The sequence below is a fragment of the Pinus tabuliformis genome, chromosome 3_1 (genome assembly GCF_031772625.1).
Source record: "Pinus tabuliformis cultivar Carrire ecotype Pingquan chromosome 3_1, CPIR1, whole genome shotgun sequence".
Taxonomy (NCBI): Eukaryota; Viridiplantae; Streptophyta; class Pinopsida; order Pinales; family Pinaceae; genus Pinus; species Pinus tabuliformis.
The window spans coordinates 57,446,374-57,461,804 of record NC_142301.1 but is presented as its reverse complement, the minus strand read 5'-3'; the positions used below and the strand labels follow the sequence as shown (position 1 = coordinate 57,461,804).

Here is a 15,431-nt window from a genome sequence, read left to right as displayed (position 1 = left end):
AGTGATATTTTAGTATAATCTTGCATTCAACCTTTATTCTTATAGTGATCTTTTACTATAATCTTGCATGTGAATCTAAGTACCACTACTCCTCAAGTCAAATCTAGCGTATTTTATGTGTAGTATACTCTCTAGACACAACCCTAACTATCAATAATAATAGAATTGTCTTTCTAAGATACATTGGTTTTGATACCTTTGTTAGTGATTAGAATTGTCTTTCTAAGATACTTTTGTTTGGTACCTTTGTGAGTGATTATTTGTTTTTAAACTCTAGGAATACATGCTAAGAAAGTCATCCTCTTCACTATTCTCATAGAAATGCAATTTTAGTAGTTAATGTCTTTAAAGATGTATATAGTTTTATCTTATAAATGAATGATTTTAAAAAATGAATAATAGGGAAAAGAAAGAGCACTCAACAATAACTAAATATCTAGGTTATTTAGTAATCTAATTATGAGTGCAACTAATATTATTGCATGAAAACACTTGAAAATGCTACATGTCATTTTAAAAGATAAGCTACGTACATAGTTAAAGACATTACCAAAAATGAATTTCTATGAAAATAATTGATAGGATGATTTTGTAACATGAATTCCCACTCACTTGAAAAATAATCACTTACGAAGCTACTAAAATCAAAGTATCTTAGAAAGGAAACTCTATTATTAGTGATAGTTAATGTGGCCCCTAGAGAATTTAGTGGTACCTAGTTGACATCCAAGATTATGGTAAAAGGCCACTAAAATAGTAAGGCGTGGATGCAAGATTATGCTAAAAGATCACTACAAAAGAAGGGATATCCATAAAAGTAAAAGTTTTTAAACAGTCTACCCAATTGCACCAATGGTGGTTACATCTGCCCAATTGCACTAATGATAGTTACATTTGTACCTAGAGCAAGGATGGATTTTGTTTTTTTATTGCAAAGAGTAATAGTATCTGTAACTAGGGCAAAGATTTTGTTTACTTAACTAGAAAAGAATAATTAATCTGCCCAAACATTAATTTTGAAAAATATATTTATAACACTACTCTTTGTGCATGTAGTTGATACACATCTATGAAATTATAACAACCACATTTATTAAAAAATTTAATTCTGCTATTTAGGTCTCATCTCATGAAAAAAAAAGATATAGGGCAAAGATTTTGATTTTTTTTCACTGAAAAAGAATCACTCGTATGTCCCATTGTGAGAATAAATTGTAGCCGTTACATCTGTAAATAGGGCAAGTCCAATTGTGAGAATAAATTGGAGTAGTTACATCTGTATATAGGGCAAAGAAATTTTTCTTTTGGGATGAAAATGAGAACTCGTCTGCCCAATTGCGCGAATAAATCCGACTAGTCACATCTGTCAATACGGCATCCACCATATCGATATTCTATCTGTCTTATCCTCGTGGTGCTGGGCTTTGCATGATTGATCATGTCATCCTCGCGACATTCTTGTAAATTTAATACGCGAAAACATCAAATGTCACTGAAAACTTCACAAATTCGACCCCGGTTGGGAGTGTGGATGATTTTCTAATCGGAGTTTAGAGTTCGCGTGCTTCTATATAAGGCAAGCAATGTGATTGTATTTCTCATCTCTTGCCTATCGATTTTAGCCTCCAGTTTCAGGTATGGTTATGCAACATAGATTGAGGCTTTCAGTCTATGATTTTCACTCTATTTTCACGTTATGATTTTCACGCTATTTTCATCACTCTATTTTCACGTTATGATTTTTACGCTATTTTCACGTTATCGATGATTTGCTCATGTTATGTATTGATTCACAGTAACTTATCAAAGTCCGCGTTATGTATTCATGCACTTTAGCAAATTGTGTTGAACTGAAGGCGTTTTTTTGCAGAAGTTTTCAGTTTCAACATAGTCATACCGTCCAGTTTCCCTCATCCACCACAACACCAATATTGACCGCGACAACAGCGGCTACAACAACACCATGAACAACGTGGGCAGCGGCAACAGCGACAACAATATAAGCGGCAACAACAACACTGGCAACAGCGTCAGCGGCAGCGGCCAGATCATGAACACCTCCGGCAACAGCGGTAACAGCAGCGGCAACGTTGGCAGCAACACCGGCAACAGCGGGAACAACACCAACAGCGGCAACAACAACAGCGGCAACAGCGGCAAAATCAACAGCGGCAACAACAACAACGTCAACAGCGGCAACACCGACAACGGCGGTAGCAACAGCAACGTCAAATTCTAGTAAAGCAACTTATAGCACCAGGTAATGGCAACTTAAGTAGACGAACTTATACTAGCAGTGGTTCATGATTAGCTTTTTATTATCTGCAGAAAGACGTATGAATTTCTTTTGTTTTGGTTATTTACATTGCTGTTGCCTGGCAGGTATGGGAAAGAATAAATGCAGTCGAAGATTATCTGTTTATCTGAGACTGACTATGTGTTCACATGTAATTAGTTTAGAGCCAAATCGTCTATTCAATGGCGGAATAGGCATGGTCATGGATGGTTATGTTATTATGGTCGCATTAACCATGTGCATCACATTTATATTTGAGTGGGATGCTGTTATATTGTAATTTTGATTTATATATTAGTAAACTACCAGCCTGGTTATCGTGTTTTAATGTTTTGGTCATCATACTGGGAATAAGTTTTAATGTTTTGGTCGTCATATTTGTAATGAGTTAATTAAGTTAATTGAATATCTAATTAAATGCAGCTATATATATATATATAATTCAATAAAGTATTTTACTAAACTATGATTATGTTACATTCTTTAATATTATTGTTTAGATGTTAAAAGCCAAGTTTCCTTTGTAGAAGCTAGATAGATTTTAATTAAAACATTTATTTATAAAGTTATTTTATATCATATTTTTCTCTTATGATTTTATTTCAATTTCTTAAAAAACTAAGACAATTTTATTTTGTAGATGTTATTACCGTTCAGCGAAAGCAACTTTTATGCCTATAATTATATAAGAAAAATTGTAAACATAAAACAAACATTTTCTTTTTTTCTTTTTGTTTTAATCAACAGTGAGTTGGGATATGTGGAAAATTTCCAAATGGCTCATGGTTATCTCTAGTACAGGTCCTTTGTCTGAATCTGAACTTTTTGAAACATGAATGCTCCTCCTTGTGTGCCATATCTTTTTCTTTTCTTGTTTATGGATCGCTTCTAATTTTGTAGTGTTGTGTTTGTGAGTTGCATTCCCCCCTCCCCCCACTTTTTTTGGGTGTTTTTGTTCTTAGGGGAACCTGTCATAGAAGTGTCCTATTTGGTAGCATGAGCAACATCTCAATGTCACATTTTCTTAATCTAGAATTTGAGTCCACTTAAAGGTTTTATGTGTCACCTACTCCTTTGCTTAGGTAAATTTCTACACAAATTCAAGCAATAGTAAATAATCCCTTCCTCATTCTTTCAACATCCATCTTTTTAAATGACCTCAAACTATTTCCAATATCCTCAAGGGCCACCTCATGCAAGAAAGGAAAGGAAATATTTCGCAGCCTCACCGATGTTGCCTTCTTTGAGACAAAAATTGTTTTGGAATCAAAATCTAGGAACCAAGGGGTGATGAAAAGCTCTACTCTTGCCCAAAACTAGGGCCCTTCTTTCACTACTCTCTCCAAATATTCTAGACTAACAAAGTGAACAACCAAAATTCATTTTGAACATATGCATATATCATAGTTGATGGTAGAGGTTTTGAAGACCCACTCATGCAGAATATTGAACCTACTCTAGAACCCATTCAATCTACAAATCACTGCCCTAGATTTAAGAACAAAAAAAAAGTGATCTATATCTATTATGTTTGGGTAAGTCAAGAGTTGGTGTTTTCTAAAATTGTTTGACAATGTAAGGTCATGGATTTTATTGTTGCAAATCTAATGAGTTAGATCCCTTACCATCTACTTGAACCTGATAGGATAATGAACCTTCTTGGTTACTTGATTCTAAAGCACCCCTTATAGCCTCAAAGTTAAGACAATGGTCGAATTTGTTGAAATGTTTTAATTTTTTATGACCCTAACCCTATAATTTATAATCATACTTAAATATATATTAAAGAAAAATAATATCCTATGTATTCACTTACATGGAATTTAGCATATGACTAGAGTAATTGCTACATGGCTTGTGGCTAAGGGTTCTCCAAGTTTCTCACATTACACATGAATCAATCATTCTTATCATTAATAAATAGCCTTTTCTCCCTAGTTCACTCATTAATACTCTAAATCATGTAACACGATGGAATAATCTTCAATAATGGAATTATACTTAACATTAAGTATGAAAAAACTACTAATTGATATCTTAATCTTTTCTAATGAAAATTCCTTCCACGCATAAACTTAGCAACCAAGTTATTTTTACTTTCTACCACCTTAATGTCGAGGCTTCCTTAGTTACCAATTGAGAGTCATCAATTAAAGAAGGAAATTTGAAATGTGTTCTCATCTTTTGTGTTGAAGAAATTATTGGACATTTGTTTCTTAATGTTGTAGCTACTTTTAAGCAACTCCCAAGTATTCCCAACATGTATTTGAAAAATATTTTGATTTCTTTCAATCTTTGATCTAATTAAATGTAAGTTTTTCATATTTCAATTAGAGTGAGGATTTTGACTTTTCTCCAAACAACTTGACATATTCATTGTTGAAACAATCCTCTATGCATCCTAGCATAACTCATCTATCAACAATATCTGAACTATCAAAAAGTCCTTATGAGAGCGCACAAACACACACATATATAAACTGTCAATTTCCCTTCTCTAGAATGGTTGGGAAGAATGGTTCTTTTCCCCACCTATGTTGAAGTCCATGTGAGTGACATGATGGTGAGAAATATTGTTGTAATCCGTATGTGTGTAGGAATATTTTTTTATTAACACTCACTCACAACCCTGAGGTTGAGAGAGAAGACGATAGTAGCCATAGTTTCCCTTACAAGTAGGATACATTCTTTGGCATCTTGGTCCTTACTTGTTCTCTTAGATACATCTTCCTTGTCAAATGCATCTTGTATATTTAGTTGTAAAGGTTTACTCATTCATTGTTTTCTCAAATTCAGTTAAATTTTGTTGTAAAACTCTATTTTCCTTTATTGGCCATCCACAAAATGATTAAGTATATCTTTGGTAGCTTCAATCATTCTAACATCTCTAAATTCTTTCTAGTTTAAGGTATGGGATGTGGGGTTCATGACAATTTCCTAATTTTCTAAATACTTCAGTTCCAGTTCGTGACTACTTAATAATAGTTCAAGCATTAATGAATCAAATGCATAGATGTTGTTCAAGATCCAAATACATAACCTGCGAAGGCAATGGTACCAAAGACAGAGGTAGATGCAGGAGAGATGTCACTAGTTTAAGAGTTAGGTATTGCTATTATTATATGAAGTCTTTGTTTCAGTAGTGCATTCAGTTGAAACACTTGAAGTTCATCTACTAGTTGAAGTTGAAGCATCACCCGCACTAGCAGAAGAATTTTCAGTTATACCCGTTCAAGATCCACTTCCAGATTCAAATCCTCCAGTCAATGATCCAAGACCAACAATAGAGCGAGTAGATTCATCAGTACTTAGTCTATTTGAAGTAGAGAAAGCAACGAATAACGCAGAGGCGAGGGGTAAAGGCAAAGGTAATGGTAGCCACAAAGACAAAGGTGGAGGTACTACTTGTTGTTTTACCCACTTAAGTCAAAGAAACAGTTCTAGGTTGAGAGCGATACCTAGCAGCAAAGCCAGAGGCATTGGTAGGGGTTGTTTCAGATCCTTCAGTCATAGAGCTAGGTATAGGTTTTAAACCTAGTAGCAAAGAAGGGCATGAATCACTCACCTGCCCTAATAAAGGCAGGAATGAAGAGAATAAGAACATTTGGACTTTCAATCACGCTAAATAAGACTACCATCACCTCGCAGCAAAACCTTATTATAACCTAAAGACACAATATGTTAGTTTTAGTGGAATGAAGGAGTATGCCTCATGGCTCTACCTACATTCTAGAGGTACCAGGGTATCTATAAGCAGACGATCTTGTGGACCTAGTTTGTCTATAAATAGTGGAACCCGTTCTAGTTGGAGCAAAGACAGTAGCAGTAGATCGAAATCCTGCACCTATGGCAAAGTTGTGGGTGAGATAATTAGACATCGAGATTTAGAAACACCATCATAGGCAGGCGTAGATCAAGTAGCCTAGGCTATCATCAGTCACTAACACCTCGCTAAGTATACCTTCAAGTTACCAAGCCAATTCAATTTCGAGCATACCTTTTGGAATTGACACCAAAATAAGCCACTTCACCCATTAATAATGTTATAAAAAATAATTGGAATGAATCCATCACCTATTTCTCTTTTTTTGGATGAGTTGATCTTGGGGGAAATTTGATATCAAAAGCCATGTTTGGATTTTTCACCCATCCCAAGCCCTTTCTATGAATATCTAGAGTAATTAGGAATCTTGTCGGTACTTTAGTAAGTGCATCTAGTAGCGACCATGGAAGAAACTAGTCACTTGACATATGAGACATAGAGGTTTTCCTTTTAGGGAGCCAAAATCATTTTCTAACGGACATAGTCGAGGCAAGTTTACAAGCAAGCACATCCTTTCTGGGTGGTATGTGCCAAGACCAAGACCGGAGGTCTAATTGGGACACCTTGCCTTCTTAGTACTGAAGATCCCCTGGATCGTGGATTTCAACCGAAGGTACAGGAAACTTGTTGGACGTGTCTGTGAAGAAGTTAGCCTAGTAGCCATTGTATTAGGAATCTTACCCAGAGGTGGTTCTCACAGGTGGGATGGCACCTAAGACAGATAGTTGTAGGCTAACTCAAGTTGCACCCAGTGTCCTACTCTATAATTGTCTCATTCACACCTTCACTCGCTTGATGGAGTTGAGATCCCATCAAGTTAAATGGTTGGAAGGCCCTTCTTTGGCTTTCTACTTCTTTGTCAATAGTGGAGGTCATGACCATTTGTTGAGGAATATTTTAGAAAGTTTGATTTTCACACCATTGCTTTTGATAGTTCTCCTTTTAGAACTAGTGAGTCTTTTCTTTTTCTAGGGTGGTCTTTTCTGGGCCACCATTGCTCCTCTTAAGTCATCTCGTAGACTTCGGGGACGTCCCCCACTCTTTGGGATTTACGGTCGGACCGTGAGTCTACCTCAGCGTGTGAGAATCGAACGTCCCACCGCCCCCCAGAGTTCCCTTTTGATCTAGGTTTTCCTCGTTCCGAATCGCCATCTTCATCTAGCACCGCTAGCCCCTCTGGTAGTCCAGTCGCTAGTATGTCTGGTGCTATCCCCACCTCTGCTGGAGGTCCTACCGGGGGTACCAAACCCGGAGGTAATCCGTCTGGTGGTAACACCAATCAGAATGTCGGTGGAACCACCTCCTCCGCCATGCCTACTGTGAGCCTTCCTTTCGTGGCTAGTCTAAACCTTCCTTCCCTTTCTTAGCTTCCTATGTGAGTCTTACTTAGCTTCCCTTCCTTACTACCTTTCTTAGTAAGTAAGTAAGTCTGTCTTATACTACTTCTTAGCTTACTTTCTTACCTAGCTTAGTAAGTAGGTGAGTCTTACTTAGCTTTGTTTCTTACCATAAAAGAATTTGACCATCAAATGTAGACCTTTCCCTACATTAGTTATTCTTTCTTTCCAACCTAGAGAGATGGGGATCTATTCTTTCCTACCAGATTGGATCTTCTGTCTTTCTTACCCATAGGGAGTTGCTCATGCTTTCCCACATAGATTAGAAGGTTGTCACTAATTCTCATAGGTTGGTGCTACAATGGGGCGGTAGGCCAGCTTTGTTTTCAATACCAAATAGAAGCACTTAGCTGGGGTTGGTGCCGAGGTTGCTGGCCTTAACTGTTCACACCCGGATATATGGGAAATTCCCTAAGAAAAGGTGGCGTTGCCTATCCAGAGTCATACTAGCTGTACCACGCCCTGATATATGGTAAATTCACTACTAAAAGGTGGCATATGTGGTAAATAGTGGAGTGATCTAACGAGGTGGAAAAATCAAAGATAGAGCTTATTCAATAGGGGTGGAAAATGAAGTAAGCAAAGAGGGCCTATAAAGTGATTTTGGTGCTCCCAAACTTCTCCGAACTCATAAACATAAGGTGAAATCGAAAGGCTATACCTATATCTACCTTCCCTTCCTTTAGGTTGAGGTCATTTATGGACCATCAGGGAGAGGGTCTGTCATTCATGCATGCTTCCTATGAGAAGATAAGACCATCTCAGCTCGAACACCTGCTTGCTTCCTAAGATTCCCAACCTGACTTGACTGAACAATGGATGCATTTTTCTCGTAGCTCAGCGTTAGAGGTTCTTTGAGGCTAGGATCAGCTGGCCAACCTAGCCAGATAGATATCATTCCAAATCCGGATGTGGTGCCACTTAAAGTGTCTGTGGTGAAAAGATCTCCTTCGAGCTAGACCCAACTTGGATAGATGTGGTGCTGATCCCCGCATGGTCAAAGGGGAGACATGGGAAAGCCAATAGCACTTTCATGCATGAGAAAGCAGCATATCCAACAGCATATGAATTCCCATGATCGGAAGTGGGCAGAAGGGAGCCTTCTCCCTTCCCTCCTTCTGTTTGTGGCTCCTTCAATTCAAGTGGCCTCAGCTCAGATTCCATTTCTTTATTTAGCTCAGAGGTGGAATTCCCTAAGCCCATCTCTTTGTTGTTAGCTATTAGGAAGCGTTAGTGAAGGGTAGAGTTATAGGGTGGAAAGGAAGTTGCTTATGAAATGTGGAGGAAAAGTGAAATGCCTATGTGGAGTGGAAAGCATGGCATTGCTTGTGAAACAGACCAACAGCTTTTAGTAATGGGGACTTTTCATAAGCTGCCTTTCAATAATGGCAGATGCCCAATTGCTTGTGGTGGATAGAATTTTGGCTTGGACTTTCTACTTGCCTGACTGTGCAAGTAAAGGAACACCCGGCTTGAGGCTTGATGTTACTTGTATTTGAGCCTTGACGGAGATAACTACTCTCTATGTAGCCTAGCTAGCTGGCCTTCCTTATTTATGTGATTATGCTAACCAACCTAGACTTATTATCTCTTATTTCTGTCCTAAGTGACGCTCTATAAGTTAGCGAGGACTTCTGTTAATGAAAGAGGGAGGGAACTACCTTATATTCCTTAGTTAATGAAAGAGGATCTCGTTGAAACCTTATAAATAAAAGTTTAGACGAGACCTCGTTAAGGCGGGTCATTATCTAAGTCGAGTTAAGTCAATGAAAATGATTGAAGGGTGAAAAGGGGTTGTGAAAGAGAAGAGGGTATGTTCTAGTGACCCGGTCGATATAGGGGACTTAAATGGCCTCTTAATCATTTGTGGTTGGTAGATCTTTCTCTTTCATAAGTGGACAGCTGAGATGGAGTGGTTTTTTCTCTTTCTTTATGCTATCTCTACTTACCTCTAGTCCTAACTAGCTATATGTCGGGCATGGATATATTAGGGAAGGAGATTGGGATAGTTATTTCACTTTGATTGATTTCCATGAGAACATCACATATGACAATGCTAAAATTATCTATGTATGTAATTACGCTTTGCTTTACTTTTACCTTGATTAAGAGGAGGTGCAAGCAGGCTCGACCAACAAAAGAGCGGATTTGAGCTTTTCTCTTAATACAACTGCGATAGAAGGAGGGTGGGTCGATGTTAGTAAGTAAGTATTCGTATGTCATACAGGTGTACAAGATATGCCCGATTAGTTTCTTATGGGAGATTTGGTGAACATATTTCACTGATTCAATGTGAAGTTAAGATCCTATAGTTTCATATCATATGATTGGCCTAAAGTGCGATAGTTACTTGTTGGATCTAGCTACTGGGCTAGCTTTTGGCTATGGTGATGTTGATGGCTATGCTACTGGCTCTATACATGGGTGGTAATGTCTACTCTGATAACTTACCTACTAAGATGGGTAAATTCACTCTATAAACCTAGCAAATGGGGAGGGTCAATTCTCACCTTAAAAGGTGGCCTATCGAGCCAAAGAAGAGACCGGATCAATTGGTTCTGCTCGGGCCAAGGATTTCTAAGGATGGGGAGCCTGCCAAACTGGGAAATTCAAGAGCGCAAAGATGGCTTTACCCATCTAAACATACTAGCAATAAAGACCAACCATACCCTGCCTTGAGATATGGGAAATTACCTACAAAAGGGTGGCATATGGGATGATAAATTTCAATCTATGAGGGTGGCATTTTGTGGTGGTAAATGAAGTAATGAGAAGGTGGTGTTTACCATCCAACCATACCAACTAGCAAGGTTAGATGTTCGATGCTCCCCCCAACTCCTAGGCAAGTAAGGAAGGAAGGCCCCCACCTATTCCCGAAAGATGTTGGCCATCAATCAATGAATCATTGGTTAGATGTTTGATGCTCCCCCTCTACCATGCATGCCATGCGGTGTGTAGATGTGTCCCATTACATGTCTCGATGGGGATAACAGGTATGGTGTGATGTGTGCAAGTAGGGTTGTCTCCATGTGTAAAGATGGTCCGTTAGGTGGGTTTGTCGAGTGAAGCGTTATGCCATGGTCTTCATCAAAAGTAAGGGAGTAGTAAGGATCGAAGTAGGAAGGCAGCAAGGAAGGGGTCAAGGATGGAAACTTCTCATTTCTGGGTAACTAGTTCTATTAAGAAAGCTACTTCTGGTAGTCGAAAGCTAGCAGACATGGGCCAAACATGCAGATATCCGATAAAGCATTATTCCCTCACCCACGGTGCAACTAATCAAGTCAACTACCGAGGTGAAATTAGAAACTATCTAGCTACCAACTTCATTCAACAGGTGAGAAAAGAACAACTATTAGGGGTGCAAGTGAGCTCTCTATCCATCCAATTATATCCATCCATTAGAAACAAAAATCCAATGAAGGACTACCAAGGCTGGGTAACCAGTTGAACTCATTCCCGATGGTTTCTTTCACTCCGGAGCTTTCTTTCTTCCGTGGGTGGCTAAGATCAAATAGTTGATGGATATGGGCTAGCAGTAATGAACTAGTCTCCCTACCTTTTGGCTGGCCTAGCTGTTTTTTTCTCATGGTTAGTTGTAGTGCACCCTTCACTCCACCGGTGGCACGAAAGGGATCAATAGCTCAGAGAGCCCTATCCAAAACATCCCAGCCTTCACCCCTGATCAATCTCTCGATCAACCGGTAATGATTGGAGAGAAGAGCATCGAGTTATACTCCTTACTAACCATGGGTGAACTATAGCGACTGAACCAATAGCATAAGAAACAATCTTCATATTGGTTTCTACCATCCATTTACCCATGTTTAGGCTGAGTGAAAGTGTCCATATAGCATTTGTTTAGCTAGTTGAGGATGGTAACACCTTCTAGAACTGCGCCCCTACCAGCTTATTATTTTGTTGTTCAACCCTACGCTAAATAAGAGGCACTGGCTAAGTCAACCGAAATTCAACTAAATCTCATTGGATGGCCAGCTGGAATCCCAACATCCTTGTAAAGAGTAGAAGCAAAGGCATAGATGGGGACAAGGGCAAATGATAATGAATTACTTACGATACATAGGACCCAGGTATGTTAACCCCGAAAGAACATAGTCAGGCCTAATTAAGCTGAGCTTGTTATATCAACAGGTTATGAGAAAATATTATTTTGTGGGAAAAAAGTGGAAATTATTATTTTAATGAAGAATGGAGGAAAAGTAATATTTTATTAGTGGAAGCTAAGAACCACCAAGGGAGATGACTAGCAATTATAAATAGAACTTAGAGGCCTCTATTTAGTATCTTTGGCATTTGAAAACAAACACTCATTTGTACACTTTGTTGGTTAGCAAGTCTACAGGCTGTTTAGCCACTATTCTCTCAAGCTGTAGATTCAACCTCTACTTCTTGGGACCATCTTTCCCTCCCTACCTAAGGAGGTTGAGGGCAGTGGGTATTTCTAGGAAATCACTAATCAATAATAGGGAGTTTGAGACTAGTAGGGATCTCGAGTTTGAAACCAGCAGGGATATCATTGCTTGTCCCGAGGTCAGAGAGATGAGGTAGAAGCATTGGGAAGCCATTTTAGCTGGAGCTTTCAGTTAGCTAAGCCATCATACCAAAAATTCACATTTGTTGGCCTAGGGCAGAGGCCACTAGAATTTTGTGGTGTTTGGGAGTAGGTGATCCTGGCCAAGAGTTCATACGGGAAGTTAGTTGTTGGATAATAGGTCAAATTTGGAAGCCTTAGTTATTGTGAGGATCCAAGGGGGTAGAAAAACACAAGTCAAAACAATCCAAATTCTCTTCTCTGTTTTTCTCAGTTTCAGACAAGGAGTCCAGGGATAAAAGCATATAAATTTCAGGGCTGCTTAAGTGTAATTTCCAACCATTAGAAATTCACTAGAGTAGTAGTTTTCTTGTTGTTGCAGTAGCTTGGCAACATTCAGCTCACCTGAGGGATCTTCCTACCTGGGTTTGGTCCTGAGACAAGCCAAGGTGCACCATTCCACTATCTATTGTATTTGGCTTGCAGAAATATAATAAAATGGCTCAGAAGTTCTTCATTTGGATTTTTTTTGTAGGTGCTTGATGGATATTTCTTTTTGTATTTTGTTGAGTAGATTATTTGTTGTTATCACTTGCATTTCATATTTAGCACCATTACATAATTAGATCAAAGATTGCAAGAAATTAAAATATGTTAAAAATACAAGTTGGGATGACTAAGAGAGTTGTTTGAAGATGGTCACAACATTAAGAAAAAGATGGCAAACATTTTTTCAACATAAAAGATGAGAACACATTTGAAATGTCCTTTATTAACTAATTACTCTAGATTGATAACTACGAAAGCCTCCACATTAAGGTGTTAGAAAGTAAAACTAAATTTGTTGCTAAGTTCAAGAGTCCAATAATTTTTCATCCTAAAATATTAGGATATCAATTAGTAATGTTGTCATACTTAATGTTAAATATAATTCCACTATTGAAGATTGTTCCATCATGTTACATGATTTGGAACATGGGATGGGTGACATTGGTCTTAAACACGAAACTAACAAAAATGTATTTCTTAATAATGATATGGATAAATTCAAGTCTAATGTAAGAAATTTGGACAAACCTTAACCATAATCCATGGAGCAATTACCCTAGTCATATTGTAAATTCCATGTAAGTGAATATATAAGGTACTCATTTTTTTTCAATATATATTTAAGTATATTATAAATAAATGGGGATAGGATCATAAAAATTATATTAAAAAAAATTATAATTATCAATACAATTTGTTATCCACACAAAATTTCAACAATAAAATATTAATAACTAAAAATGAATGTGCATACGGAAATAAATGATAAAGAGGAATATGTGAGAGATTTTAATGATAAAGTTTTAAGTGATTTATTTTTTAAATTAATTAACTTATTCCAAGTATGAAAATCAAACCATTAAAAACATTAAGACGGAGAAACTAGGCAGGTAGTTTGCTAATATGTAAATATGAGTGTGATGCACATCAATCTTACATAGCCTAAAGTGGTAGTAATAAAATAACCATCCATGGCCATGCCTATTCGAGATTGAATAGAGGATTTAGCTCCAAACTAATTATATATGAACGCATAGTTAGTCTTAGATAAATAGATAATCTTGGACAACATTTATTCTTTCCCATACCTTACCTCACCTTAGATATTGGGCTGACACTCAATGCAGGGGAGAGACTCTCAGTGGGGGCATTGGGTTGCTGCATGAGTTGATAACTGTAGGTTGGGGGATGATGTGATCATATGACATGTGGCATATCGTTCATCAATGAGCCTATAGTTGGAGGGAGGCATGTGTCACACTTTCCACAGGGCATATCAAGACGATGCATGAGCAGAGGATACCCATTGAGGCAACTTTCAAGTATGTGTTCGATGAGACATTGTATTGGCACATTATCAAGAGGGCTGATGGCAGACTGAGTGGTAATGGTTAGCAAGAGGGGGATGGGTAGCATACACTGAGTAGATTGTGAGTATCCGATACGAGTATGAGATACCCATCCATTCGCTGCCTTAGGCGATAGTTATTTGGTGTTGAAAATTGCAACAAGAAATGATAAAAATAGAAGTGCTAAAAATAGCACTAATATAAATAGCAGTTTGGGTACGAGTACTGGATTGAGCAACGGGGAATGAAAAATGGAAGTGCTAAAAATAACATTCTATTTTTAGCAGTTCAGGATGGATTCAAATTTTAGTCAGTCCCTAGACTAAAATAGGAAATAAAATTCAAATTTGAACTTAACAGTTGTTTGAAAATAAATTAATTAATTCACCATGAGTTAATTAGTTGTGAAAAATCAAACATGAAGTCTATGTGAGGACATGCAACAGTTTCTCTATTAATTGAAGAATTTATCCATAAGTTAAAGAGATAAGGATGAGTTCTAATTTGAGTTGTAATTAGTTGGCTCAGTTAATTGAGTCAAGTCCAATTAGATTGATTTAAACTGTTTGTTTAAATTAATGTGAGTTTAGTTAGTTAATGCATGCTCGCATATAGCTGCTGCACTTCAGATAACTGAATATTCTCTCATGAATAACTCATGCATGTTAGTTTAGACAAAGACCCAATTTAGATCAGATGAGGGATAGTGTACTATCAGTTGGATGAATTTTTTTCCTATAAAAGAAAATCATCCATGGAGAAGGATTTATCTCCTTCAGGGTTATGCAGTTATATCAGAAGTTAGTGAGTGTGTGAAGAGGCCAATTCACACAAGTGGCTGTAGTGGACCCCAAGGAAAATTGTGCAAAGAAATAAAGGGCTTGGATGGTAGAGGAGAAGGTTTGAGAGAGACCTTTGACTGTCTATGAGCAACAGAGGGATTGTAGAGAGTGTAGGATAACTTGTGAGCTTATTCTTTTTGTAATCCAGACTATATTTCCACTTGTATGATAATACAGAGTTGGGGTTTTCGGTTGAGGCTTTCCCCATGATATTTCTTCTATGTTATGTGTGATTGCTTGTCATTCTTAGTTATATGTGTTCTCATTGTTCGTGCTCAAATTGATTAAGCTTCCGCAAAAGGGTTGTAGAAGTGAATCAAGTATTTTTCTTTAGTATATTGCATTATCAAGTGATCTACAATGGGAATTTCTACATGGTATCAGAGTAAAGGTGATCAACGAAGAACAATATAAAAGAAGGGAGAAGTTCAAAGTTTGTGATTCGTGAATATAGAAATCGAGTTCTTATCACATCTTTATTTCACCTATGGCATTCAGTGGTTTAAGACTCGAGTATGCTCTTGATAGCAGCTCGAATTATATAGCCTCGAAGGATCACATGGAAGCAGTATTAGAGGATAACAGTCTAAAGGACTTCATTGATCAAGAAGTCCCCAAGCCAACTA

The 15,431-nt window shown here is 37.6% G+C and overlaps 1 long non-coding RNA gene across 3 annotated transcripts in view; it reads left to right on the top strand.

The window, feature by feature from the left end:
- LOC149185751 (uncharacterized) overlaps positions 1-15,431 on the top strand; it is a 238,555-nt gene that overhangs the window by 204,705 nt on the left and 18,419 nt on the right. Inside the window, exons 1-3 of one of the 3 annotated variants that reach the window (XR_016255639.1) lie at positions 1,486-1,635; positions 1,871-2,260; positions 2,383-2,618. This is a non-coding gene — a long non-coding RNA (uncharacterized LOC149185751). Of the gene's footprint in view, positions 1-1,485; positions 1,636-1,870; positions 2,261-2,382; positions 2,632-15,431 lie in introns of those variants that run through there. The other 2 variants (XR_016255640.1, XR_016255642.1) reach the window with 2 other exon arrangements.